A 13405-nucleotide genomic window follows, 5' to 3' on the forward strand; every position below is an offset into this window, starting at 1 on the left:
CTAGGGAGTGCTAGTAGCATTCTTCTGGTGCCGTTGCAAGGGAAGGTTTGTTGCCACAGAATCTGCATTCGTCTAGCTATTGCCAGAGAGTGCCATTCAGAGACTCCTCTTCATCGTAACTTGTTCCTTCCTTCCCCTTGGGATCATAATCTTCTTCCTCGTCAGTGGCCCAACCATAAAGATCCAAGTCCCCATAGACCTTGGGGTTAGCAAGGTAATCGACCACATAGCTCTCCCCCTTTGAATCTTGAGAGGACATCTTGCCCTAAATTTGTGGAAGAAACAGGCTCGAAACGAAACACAAAGGATATTTGCGTGATATGAGGGTCAGACCTTTCGGGAGAATAAATAATGAATTTTTCCCGACAAAAAGGAGTACTCCGCAAGAAAACGGAGTCCGGGAGGCACACGAGGTGCCCACAAGCCACCGAGGCCCAGCCAGGGGGGTTAGACCAGGCCTGGTAGGCTTGTCGCCTCCTCGTGTGCTCTCCGGACTACTTTATATTTTTCTATTTTTCTAAAAATTCCAAAACGGAGGAAAATTTCTACTGGAAAAGTTTTGGAGTCGGTTTACTTACCGAATCACATACCCCTTTGTTTTCGGAGTCTGAAACAGGCTGATAAATATCCCTTATGTACTCCTCCGGAGTTATGGTATTAATGATACTGCTTTCAACATTTATGGGAGTACCTAAGATATAATGCTTGATTCTTTGCCCATTTACAACTCTCGGAAAATTACCTTCCGTGTTGTTGATCTTGGTGGCGCCAGAACTATATACTTCCTCAACAATGTAAGGACCTTCCCATTTAGAGAGAAGCTTGCCTGCAAAAAATCTTAAACGAGAATTGTATAGCAAGACATAATCACCTGCCCATTGAACTCACGTTTCTGTATCCTTTTATCATGCCACCTCTTCACTTTTTCTTTGAACAACTTGGCATTTCATATGCCTGAGCTCTCCATTCATCGAGTGAGCTAATGTCAAATAACCTCGTCTCACCAGCAAGTTTGAAGTCAAAGTTGAGCTCTTTGATTCCCTAATAAGCCTTATGCTCTAGTTCAAGAGGTAAATGACATGCTTTACCGTAAACCATTTTGTACGGAGACATGCCCATGGGATTCTTATAAGTAGTTCTATAAGCCCATAGTGCATCATCAAGCTTCTTAGATCAATTCTTTCTAGACCTATTAACAGTCTTTTGCAGAATTAGTTTGATCTCTCTATTACTTATCTCTACTTGACCACTGGACCGAGGATGATAGGGCGATGCAATTCTATGGTTGACATCATACTTAGCAAGCGTTTTACGGAAAGCGCCATGAATGAAATGTGAACCACCATCGGTCATTAGATATCTAGGACTCCAAATCTAGGGAAAATAACTTCTTTAAGCATCCTGATAGAGGTGTTGTGATCAACACTACTAGTTGGGATAGCTTCTACGCACTTAGTAACGTAATCAACAGCAACTAGGATATGACTATACCCGTTGGATTTTGGAAAAGGTCCCATATAATCAAAACCCCGAAGATCAAATGGTTCAATGACAAGTGAGTAATTCATAGGCATTTCCTGACGTTTACTGATATTACCTATTCTTTGACATTCATCACAAGACAAGACAAACTTACGGGCATCCATGAAGAGAGTGGGCCAATAGAAACCTGATTGCAATACCTTGTGTGCAGTTCTATATCTCGCATGGTGTCCTCCGTAAGCCTCGGAGTGACACTTCTATAGGATCTGTCCCTGTTCATGCTCAGGTACACAACATCTAATAACACCATCTACTCCTGCTTTATAAAGGTGAGGATCATCCAAAAAGTAATGTCTCAAATCAAAGAAGAATTTCTTGTTTTCCTGGTATGTGAAACTAGGTGGTATATATTTGGCAACGATATAATTTGCATAATCAGCATACCACGGTGTACTACGTGAAGCATTGATGACATTCAGTTGCTCATCAGAAAAGCTATCGTCAATAGGTTGTGGGTCATGAAGAACATTCTCCAACCTAGACAAGTTATCTGCTACGGGGTTCTCAGCACCCTTCCTATCGACAACATGCAAATCAAATTCTTGTAGCAAGAGAACCCATCTGATAAGTCTACGTTTAGCATCTTTCTTTTGCATAAGATACTTAATAGCAGCATGATCAGTGTGAATAGTCACCTTGGAATCAACAATGTAAGACCTGAACTTTTCACATGCAAACACGACTGCTAAAAGTGCCTTTCAGTAGTAGCATAGTTTCTTTGGGCACTGTCTAGAGTTTTACTAGCATAGTGAATAACATTCAACTTCTTATCAACTCTTTGTCCTAGAACAGCACCAAGAGCATAGTCGCTAGCATCACACCTAATTTCAAAAGATCAATTCCAATCAGGTGGTTGAACAATAGGTGCGGTTATCAAGGCGTTCTTAAGTATTTCGAAGGCTTCCTCACAATCATCGTCAAAAACAAAAGGAATATCCTTTTGCAAGAGATTGGTAAGAGGCCTAGAAATCTTAGAGAAGTCTTTAATGAACCTTCTATAGAAACCAGCATGCCCAAGGAAACTTCTTATACCTTTAATGTCTGTAGGGCATGGCATTTTCTCGGTCGCATCAACCTTAGCCTTATCGACTTCAATACCTATTTCAGAAATTTTATGTCCTAAGACGATGCCTTCGTTAACCATAAAGTGGCACTTCTCCCAATTCAAGACAAGGTTGGTATCTTTACATCTCTGCAAAACTCGATCAAGGTTGCTGAGGCAATCATCAAAAGAAGACCCGTAAATGAAGAAGTCATCCATGAAAACCTCAACAATATTTTCTCAAAAGTCAAAGAATATAGCCATCATACATCTTTGAAAGGTAGCATGTGCATTACATAAGCCAAAAGGCATACGTCTGTAAGCAAAGGTACCGAAAGGGCAGGTAACAGTGGTTTTCTCCTGATCAGATTATGCAACAGGTATTTGGGAGAAACCAGAATAACCGTCTAGAAAGCAGAAGTGTATGTGTTTGGACAATCTTTCTAGCATTTGGTCAATACAAGTCAAAGGGTAATGATCTTTCCTAGTGGCCTTATTCAATTTCCTAAAATCAATTACCATCCTATAGCCAGTAATAATCCTCTGTGGGATCAATTCATCTTTGTCATTAGGGACAACGGTAATACCTCCCTTCTTAGGGACGCAATGCACCGGACTTACCCAATCACTATGAGCAACATGATAGATAATACCTGCTTCCAAGAGCTTTAGTCTTTCTTTTCTTACTACCTCTTTCATCTTAGGATTTAATCTCCTATGATGATCGGCAACTGGTTTGGAATCAGGATCGGTTTAAATTTTGTGCTGGCATAGCGTGGGACTAATGCCCTTAAGATCATCAAGAGTATATCCAATAGCATCACGGTGCTTCCTTGGAGTTTTTAGTAACTTCTTTTCTTCATGCTCTGAGAGGCTAGCACTAATAATAACATGATATATCTCTTTTTCATCAAGATAAGCATACTTAAGAGTATCAGGCAACTGTTTAAGTTTGAACACAGGATCACCCTTTGGTGTGGGCGGATCTCCAAGGAGTTCAACAGGCAAATTATTCTTAAGGATAGGATGTTGTTCAAAGATAACTCTATCTATCTCATTTCTTACATCCGTATGCATATCATTTCCATGCTCAAGCAAGTATTGCTCTAAAGGATCAGTAGGAGGCACAGCAATAGAAGCTAGAGCAATAATTTCATCCTTACTGGACAACTCTTTTTCATGAGGTTGTCTACCAAACTTGGAGAAATTTAACTCATGTGACACACCTTCAAAGCCAACAGTGACAGTTTGCTTCTCACAGTCAATATGAGCATCGACAGTGTTGGGGAAAGGTATGCCAAATATGATGGGACAAAAGCTATCTTGTGTGGTAGCAAGGACGAGAAAATCAGTAGGATACTTAGTTTTACCACACAAGACTTCAACATCTCTAACAATTCCCAAAGGGCAGATAGTATCTCTATTGGCAAGTTGAATAGTGACATCAATAGGTTCCATCTCGACAGGTGCAATCTCGTCTTTAATTTCATCATATAAAGATTGAGGTATTGCACTAACACTAGCACCCACGTCACATAAACCGTGATAACAATGATCTCCTATCTTAACAGAAACAACGGGCATGCCAACAACAGGCCTATGTTTGTCTCTAGTATGAGGTTTAGCAATTCTAGCAGCATCTTCACAGAAGTTAATATCATGCCCATCAACATTGTCGTACAGGAGATCTTTGATAATAGCAATGCTAGGTTCAACTCTAATTTTCTCAGGGGGTGTAGGTGTTCTAATGTAGCCCCTACGTATCACAGTTGAAGCTTTAGAATGATCCTTTATTCTAACAGGGAAAGGTGGTTTCTTAATGTAAGCACTAGGAACAACATGATCATTATAAGCAATGACTTCCTCTTCAACTGTATTGGGTTTAACTACATTGACTTCTAAGGGAGGATGATATTTAAACCACTTCTCTTTATGGAGATCAATATGAGAAGCAAATGTTTCACACAATGAAGCTAATATCTCAGAGTCAAGTCCATATTTGGCGCTAAAATCACAAAAAGTATTTGTTTCAACAAAGGATTTAACGCAATCAAACTTGAGATTCATACCTGACTCCTTACCTTCATCAAACTCCCAATCTTGAGAGTTGAATTTAATTCTATCCAATAAATTCCATTTGAAGTCAATATCTCTCTTCATAAAAGAACCGGTACAAGAAGTGTCCAGCATGGTGCGATTATCATGAGAAAGCCGAGCATAGAAGTTCTGAATAATAATTTCTCTCGAGAGCTCATGCTTGAGGAATGAATATAACATTGAATTAAGCCTCCCCCAAGCTTGAGCGATGCTTTCTCTGTCACGAGGCCAAAAATTATAAATATAATTCCGATCACGATGTACTAGATGCATAGGATAAAACTTTTGATGAAATTCCAATTTCAATCGGTTGTAGTTCCATGATCGAGTATCAACACATAGCCTATACCATGTCAATGCCTTATCCCCCAAAGATAAGGGAAATACCTTCTTCTTGACCTCATCCTCGGGCAAACCTGCAAGCTTAAATAAACCACAAACTTCATCTACATAGATTAGATACAAGTCGGGATGTGACGTTCCATCTCCTGTAAAAGGATTATCCAACAGTTTCTCTAGCATACCCGAAGGAATTTCATAACAAATATTTTCAGTAGGTGCAGCAGGTTGAGGAGCAACTCCTTGTGCTTCCGTTCGAGGTGAAGATACCCTGAACAAGCTCCTCAAAGGATTAGTTTCCATAGCGACAAGTGACAATAAATTTCAGCACACTATATAAATGTTTCCTTACCAAATTCCACTTACCAAAGGCGCTTCACTCCCCGGCAATGGCGCCAGAAAAGAGTCTTGATGACCCACAAGTGTGGGGGATATATCGTAGTCCTTTCGATAAGTAAGAGTGTCGAACCCAACAAGGAGCAGAAGGAACTGACAAGTGGTTTTCAGCAAGGTATTCTGTGCAATCACTGAAATTATCGGTAACAGATAGTTGTGTGATAAGATGATTCGTAGCGAGTAGCAAGTAACAATAGTAACAAAGGTGCAACAAGATGGCCCAATCCCTTTTGTAGCAATGGACAAGCCTGGACAAACTCTTATAGGAGGTAAAGCGCTCCCGAGGACACATGGGAGTTTCTGTCAACCTAGTTTTCATCAAGTTCACATGATTCGCGTTCGCTACTTTGATAGTTTGATATGTGGGTGGACCAGTGCTTGGGTGCTGCCCTTGCTTGGACAAACATCCCACTTATTATTAACACCTCTCTCAAGCTTCCGCAACTACGAAAGAAGAATTAAGACAAGTCTAACCTTAGCATTAAACTAGTGGATCCAAATCATTCCCTTACGAAGCAACGCATAAACTAGGGTTTAAGCTTCTGTCACTCTCGCAACCCATCATCTACTTATTACTTCCCAATGCCTTCCTCTAGGCCCAAATAATGATGAAGTGTAATGTAGTCGACGTTCACATAACACCACTAGAGGAAAAACAACATACAACACATCAAAATATCGAACGAATACCAAATTCACATGACTACTTATAGCAAGACTTATCCCATGTCCTCATGAACAAAAGTGACTACTCACAAAGCATAATTATATTCATGAGGAGTGAGGTAATGAATAGCATCAAAGATTTGAACATATAATCTTCCACCAAGTAATCCAACTAGCATCAACTACAAAGAGTAATTAACACTACTAGCAACCTTACAAGTACCAATCGGAGTCACGAGATGGAGGTTGGTTACAAGAGATGAACTAGGGTTTGGAGATGAGATGGTGATGATGAAGATGTTGATGTAGATGAGTCCCCTTCGATGAGAGGAGTGTTGGTGATGAGGATGGCGACGATTGCCCCCTCCGGGAGGGAAATTTCCCCGACAGGACGGCCCTGCCGGAGCTCTAGATTGGTTCTGCTCAAGTTCCGCCTCGTGGCGGCGGCGGCTCCTCCCGAAAGCTTCCTTATGATTTTTTCTGGGACGAAACCCTCCATATAGAAATAGATGAGCTCCAGAGGGGTAACAGGGGGCCCACAAGCCACCCAGGCCCGGCCAGGGGGGTAGGCCGGGCCTGGCAGGCTTGTGGCCTCCTGGTGGCGCCCCTCTGGTACTTCTTCCGCCCAATATTTTTCATAAAATCCAAAATAATTCCCCGTTTATTTTCTTGGCTTTTGGAGTTGAGCAGAATAGGTATCTCAAACTTGCTCCCTTTTCAGACCAAAATTCGAGCTGTCGGCATTCTCCCTCTTCATGTAAACCTTATAGAATAAGAGAGAAAAAGCATAAGTATTGTATTGTGAAGTGTAATAACAGCCCAAAAAGCGATAAATATCAACATAAAAGCATGATGCAAAATGGACATATCAGTTACCCCAAGTGGAAGGTGGAGATGTAGTCATTAGAAGATTTCCCTTACACTAAGACTGTAAGGTTTATCGAACCAAGAGGACTCCTAGGCTCAACAAGTAGGTGTCTTCCACCCTGGCGCTAGCAGAAGACGTGGACCTGCGCACACAACAAATAACTTTGCTCCCAACGAGTATAGAGAGGTTGTCAATCTCTCCGGCGTTGTAGTTTGCAAAGGATCAAAACACAAGTGGGAATGTAATAGTGATTGCAATGGAAAAGTAAATGAAAGCGTTAAATGATGAAGGTGTAAACAATGATGGTGATATGGACCGGAGTCACATGATGTTCACTAGTGATGTCTCTCTCCCAAAAGACGATAAACAACTATGCTCGGGTAAATAAATCACAGTTGGGCAATTGAGAGAATTATGATTGCACCACAATGCTAATTATGCTACTTGATAGTTAGAGGTTCAATAGTAATGGGCACTACACCAAGAGAAGTAGACCGTTTATTCATCAGCATCTACTTACTAATCATCCACCTTGAGATATCTATTCAGAACATCTCACCGGTATTAAATTGCGAGCCCCACCCACAATGTAAACTCAAAGCAACGGACAATTGCATTAACGAACTATGTGTAAGGTAAACAATCCTTGCAAGCGTGGTCACAAGCACCATTGTTTTCTCCCTCGTGGAAACAAGCACATCCCCTAGTCTCATGTTTCCGTCACTCAAGCTAGACATCGAGGGGCATGAACTCACAATCATGCATAACGCTCCCTCTTGGAGTTACAATCTACTACTCGGCCAAAGCAATAAATAGCAATGGAGAACATGCATGAATCACTAAGGAACATAATATAAAAGGATAATCAAATATATAACTCATAACAATCTGAACATAATCTCATAATCCATCGGATCCCAACAAACCGAGCATAGCAATAGCAAGATAATTACATAGAAGCCTTGATCATGTAGGGCAGCTCACAAGGACTAACCATTGAAGCACAAGATTGGAGAGAAGACATCACATAACTACTGGTCATGGACTCATGGTCCAAGGAGGACTACTCACGGCACGTCCGTGAAGCGTCCATGGTGGTGGAGAAGCTCCCGGAGGTCAACCCTCCCTCCGGCAGGGTGCCGGGAAGAGGTCTCCTAACGCTCCCGATCTCAGAAGCGTTGCAGCGTCGGAACAATGGAGAAATTTGCGATTCTAGAAAGTCTGCAAGGGTTTCCTCTGGAGACTCTAAATATAGGCCAAAGGAGGGCACCGGAGCAGGTGGGACCTACCCAGGCAACCTCCTGGCGCGGCCTCATATGTCTCAAACGTATCTATAATTTTTGATGGTTTCACGTTGTTACCTTGTTTTCTTTTGTTGTTTTATGTACCTTTTATATCTTTTTTGGGACTAACTTATTAATTCAGTGCCAAGTGCCAGTTCCTATTTTTTCCGTGTTTTTGACTCTTTTCAGATCTAATTTTGGAACGGAGTCCAAACAGAAGAAAAACCCCAAAATGATTTTTTCCCGAACGGAAGAAGATCAGGGGCCTTTGGGCCAGGCCAGGTGGGCTCCAGGGAGCCCACAAGCCCCCACTCTGCCACCAGGGGGACGCGGCGGTGGGCAGGCTTGTGGCCTCCCTGGCCGCCCCCTGACCTAGATCTTTGGCCCATAAATTCCCAAATATTCCACAAAAAATCAGGGGAGCCTCGAAAATACTTTTTTGCCGCCGCAAGCTTCCGTTTCCGCGAGATCTCATCTGGAGACCCTTCCCGGCACCCTGCCGGAGGGGACTTTGGAGTTGGAGGGCTTCTTCATCATCATCATCGCCCCTCCAATGACCCCGTGAGTAGTTCACTTCAGACCTACGGGTCTGTATTTGGTAGCTAGATGGCTTCTTCCCTCTCTTGGATCTTCAATAGAAAGTTCTCCATGATATTCATGGAGATCTATCCGATGTAATCTTCTTTGGCGGTGTGTTTGTCGAGATCTGATGAATTGTGGATTTATGATCAGATTATCTATGATATATATTTGAGTCTTTGCTGATTTCTTATATGCATGATTTGATATCCTTGTAAGTCTCTCCGAGTCTTGGGTTTTGTTTGGCCAACTAGATCTATGATTCTTGCAATGGGAGAAGTGCTTGGTTTTGGGTCCTGCCATGTGGTGACCTTTCCCAGTGACAGTAGGGGCAGCAAGACACACATCAAGTAGTTGCCATCAAGGGTAAAAAGATGGGGTTTTTATCATTGGTTTGAGATTATCCCTCTACATCATGTCATCTTGCTTAAGGCGTTACTCTGTTCTTATGGACTTAATACACTAGATGCATGCTGGATAGCGGTCGACGTGTGGAGTAATAGTAGTAGATGCAGACAGTATCGGTCTACTTCTTTTGGATGTGATGCCTATAGAAATAATCATTGCATAGATATCGTCACAACTTTGCGCGGTTCTATCAATTGCTCGACAGTAATTTGTTCACCCACCGTCTACTTGCTTTCATGAGAGAAGCCACTAGTAAACACTACGGCCCCCGGGTCTATTCACATCCATCGTTTACATCTCTGCTTTTACTTTGCTTTGTTACTTTGTTTCTTTCAGTTCTCACTTGGCAAACAATCTATAAGGGATTGACAACCCCTTCATAGCGTTGGGAGCAAGATTTTGTGTTTGTGCAGGATCTTGAGATACTCCTCCACTAGATTGATACCTTGGTTCTCAAACTGAGGGAAATACTTACCACCGCTACGCTACATCACCCTTTCCGCTTCGAGGGAACACCAACGCAAGGCTCCAAGGCCACGGGGGAAATCCTTTGCACACTTGCCTAGGAAGTCCCTTAAGGTGTAGCCGCAGCAGAAAGATCAAGCCAAGTATTCCACCGTCGACGTGCCTATTTCTGGCGCCGTTGGAAGGTCTAATGTTGCAGTAGCAGAAGTATTTCTGGTGCCGTTGCCGGGGAGGAGAAATCAAGATCTATCCAAGTAGGTCTCACAAACTCTTCTCTTGCATTTACTTTTGTTGCCAGTTGTCTCTCGTTTTCCTCTCCCCCACTTCACATTTGCCGTTTTCATTCACCTTTCGCCTTCACCATTCCCTTTCGCCCGTCCGCTCTTAGATTTGTTCGTGAGAGACCTTTCCTCATGGCCAAACCAAAATATTTCAGAAAATTGGAAGAGATTGAAACTAATGTCAAAAGTTTCATGTCTTCTCAGTTTGACCAAAATAGTTACTTCCGTAGGGAATTAAAAGAGCAAAATTCCTTTTTGGTCTGTTTGAATAAAGAGGTTGATGATATGGCCAATGATTTCCTTGCACTTAGTTCTCAGTTTGCTCACCTTGAAAAATTGGTGGGCCAAATTTCTGACAAGCAGGCTACCTTAGTCAATAAGATGGCAGCTAAACCTGAAATTTTTGATGCAAATCACGAAGATCTTAAAGTGCTTGGTGTGTATCCTCTTCAATCTTTGTTTTCGCGTGTCAAACCTACTTATGGAGGGGCTGGCTATGAATCCACTTTGGTTGAAAAACGCCCCAATGATTCGCAGTCCACCTATCTTGATGATAAAGGTGTGGAGAGTGGAGTAGAAGAAGTCAAAAATTTGGGTAGTAATGAAACTCCCACTTTGGATTTCAAGGAATTAAATTATGATAATTGCTCCTTGTTTGAATGCATTTCTTTGATGCAATCCATTGCAAACTCTCCACATGCTTATAGCCAAAGCAAAGCCTTTACCGCGCATATCGTAGATGCTATGATGAAATCTCTTGAAGAGAAGCTCGAACTAGAAGTCTCTATACCTAGAAAACTTCATGATGAGTGGGAACCTACTATCAAAATCAAGATCAAAAACTATGAGTGCAATGCTTTCTGTGATTTGGGTGCTAGTGTTTCCGCGATTTCAAAGTCTTTATGTGATATTCTTGGTTTTCATGAGATTGAAGAGTGTTCTCTTAATTTTCATCTTGCGGATTCTACTGTCAAGAAACCCATGGGGAGGTTAGATGATGTTCTTATTGTTGCAAATAAGAACTATGTACCCATGGATTTCATTGTACTTGACATAGATTGCAATCCTTCATGTCCCATTATTCTTGGTAGACCTTTCATAAGGATTATTGGTGCTATCATCGATATGAAGGAAAGGAATATTAGATTTCAATTTCCTTTAAAGAAGGGCATGGAGCACTTTCCTAGAAATAAAATAAGATTGCCTTATGAATCTATGATGAGGGCTACCTATGGTTTGAGCACCAAAGATGACTATACGTGATTCCATCACTTTCGCCTAGCTAAGGGCGTTAAACAAAAGCGCTTGTTGGGAGGCAACCCAACGAATCTATCCTTTTTCTTTCTGTTTTGTGTTTCCCACACTTTCATAATTCTGTTATGATTGTGTTTTTTGTGTTTCTTTTTGCGTTTGTGCCAAGCAAAACCGTTATGATTAGTCTTGGGGATGATCGTTTGGTCATGCTGGAAAAAAAAAGAAACTTCCTACTCACGAAAAGAATTTTCATTTTTTTCTGTAAGAGATTTCGAGTTGATTCTTTTTGTTTCTGATTGCTACACAAATTCTTTAGACTTTAGTAATTTTTAAGAATTTTTGAAGTACCAGAGGTATACGGAATATACAGATTGCTATAGACTGGTCTGCTGTTAACAGATTCTGTTTTTGTTATGTTGGTTGGTTATTTTGATGAAACTATGGATAGTATCGGGGGGTATTAGCCATGGAAGATTGAAAGTACAGTAACCCAACATCAGCACAAGTAGAATTTAAGGTTGCTACAGTACCTAAGGAAGTGGTGGTTTGCTTTCTTGTACTAATGTTATCACGAGTTTCTGTTTAAGTTTCGTGTTGTGAAGTTTTCAAGTTTTGGGTGAAGTTCTTATGGACAAAGAGATAAATAGTGGCAAGAGCTCAAGCTTGGGGATTCCCAAGGCACCCCAAGAGATTCAAGGATGTCGTAAAAGCCTAAGCTTGGGGATGCCCCGGGAAGGCATCCCCTCTCTCGTCTTCAATCCATCGGTAACGTTACTTGGGGCTATATTTTTATTCACCACATGTTATGTGTTTTTGCTTGGAGCGTCTTGTATCGTAGGAGTTTTTTATTTTTGTTGTGTCACAATCATCCTTGCTGCACACCTAGAGAGAGAGACATGCACACACCGTGATTTTGTCGAGCTTCACTTATATCTTTTGGTAGACAATTCAGCTCACATGTGCTTCACTTATATCTTTTGAGCTAGATACTTTTTCTCTATGTGCTTCACTTATATATTTTAGAGCACAACAGTGCGTGGCTTGGTAGTTTATCTATGCTTTGAAAGTAGTCTCAAAAGGCGTAGTTATCCAAAGGGATACGAAAACTTCCACCTTCATGTGCATTGAATAGTTAGAGAAGTTTGATTCATCTCAATTAGTTTTGAGTTGTGGTTTATGGTAATATTGAAGTCATGCTAGTAAGGTGTTGTGGATCTAGAAATACTTGTGTTGAAGTTAGTGATTCCTGTAGCATGCACGTATGGTGAACCGCTATGTGATGAAATCTGAGCATGGTTAGTATATTGATTGTCATCCTTTGCATGGCGGTTGGGATCGCGCGATGGTTTATACCTACCAAACCTTCCCCTAGGAGTATGCGTTGAATGCTTTGTTTAGATTACTAATAAAACTTTTGCAACAAGTATATGAGTTATTCATGACTAATGTTGAATCCATGGTTTAGATGCACTTTCACCTTCCACCATCACTATCTTCTTAGTGCCGTGCAACTTTTTCCGGTGCACAAAACCCACCATTAGCCTCCCCCAAAACAGCCACCATACCTACCTACTATGGCTTTTTCAAAGTCATTCCGAGATATATTGCCATGCAACTACCACCATGACATGTGCCACCACGTCTACATTGCCATTGCATGATCGTAAGATAGCTAGCATGATGTTTCCATTGATGTCTATGCCATGCTAGATCATTGCCACGGTACACTACCGAAGGCATTCCATATAGAGTCATCGTTACTCTAAATTTTGAGTTGAAAGTGTGATGATCATCATTAATGGAGCATTGTCCCATGTGAGGAAATAAAATAGGCCAAAGAAGCCCACCAAAAAAAGAGGCCAAAGAGCCCACCAAAATAAAAAAATAAAAAATGAGAGAAAAAGAGAGAAGGGACAATGCTACCACTTTTTCCACACTTGTGCATATTAAGCACCATGATCTTCATGATTGAGAGTCTCTTGTTTTGTCACCACCATATAGCTAGTGGGAAATTTTCATTATATAACTTGGCTTGTATATTCCTATGATAGGCTTCCTCAAAATTGCCTTAGGTCTTCGTGAGCAAGCAAGTTGGATGCACACCCAATAGTTTTCTTTAAGAGATTTCACATACTCACAGCTCTAGTGCATCAATTGTATGGCAATCCCTACTCATTCACATTGA

The sequence above is a fragment of the Hordeum vulgare genome, chromosome 7H (genome assembly GCF_904849725.1).
Source record: "Hordeum vulgare subsp. vulgare chromosome 7H, MorexV3_pseudomolecules_assembly, whole genome shotgun sequence".
NCBI lineage: Eukaryota > Viridiplantae > Streptophyta > Magnoliopsida > Poales > Poaceae > Hordeum > Hordeum vulgare.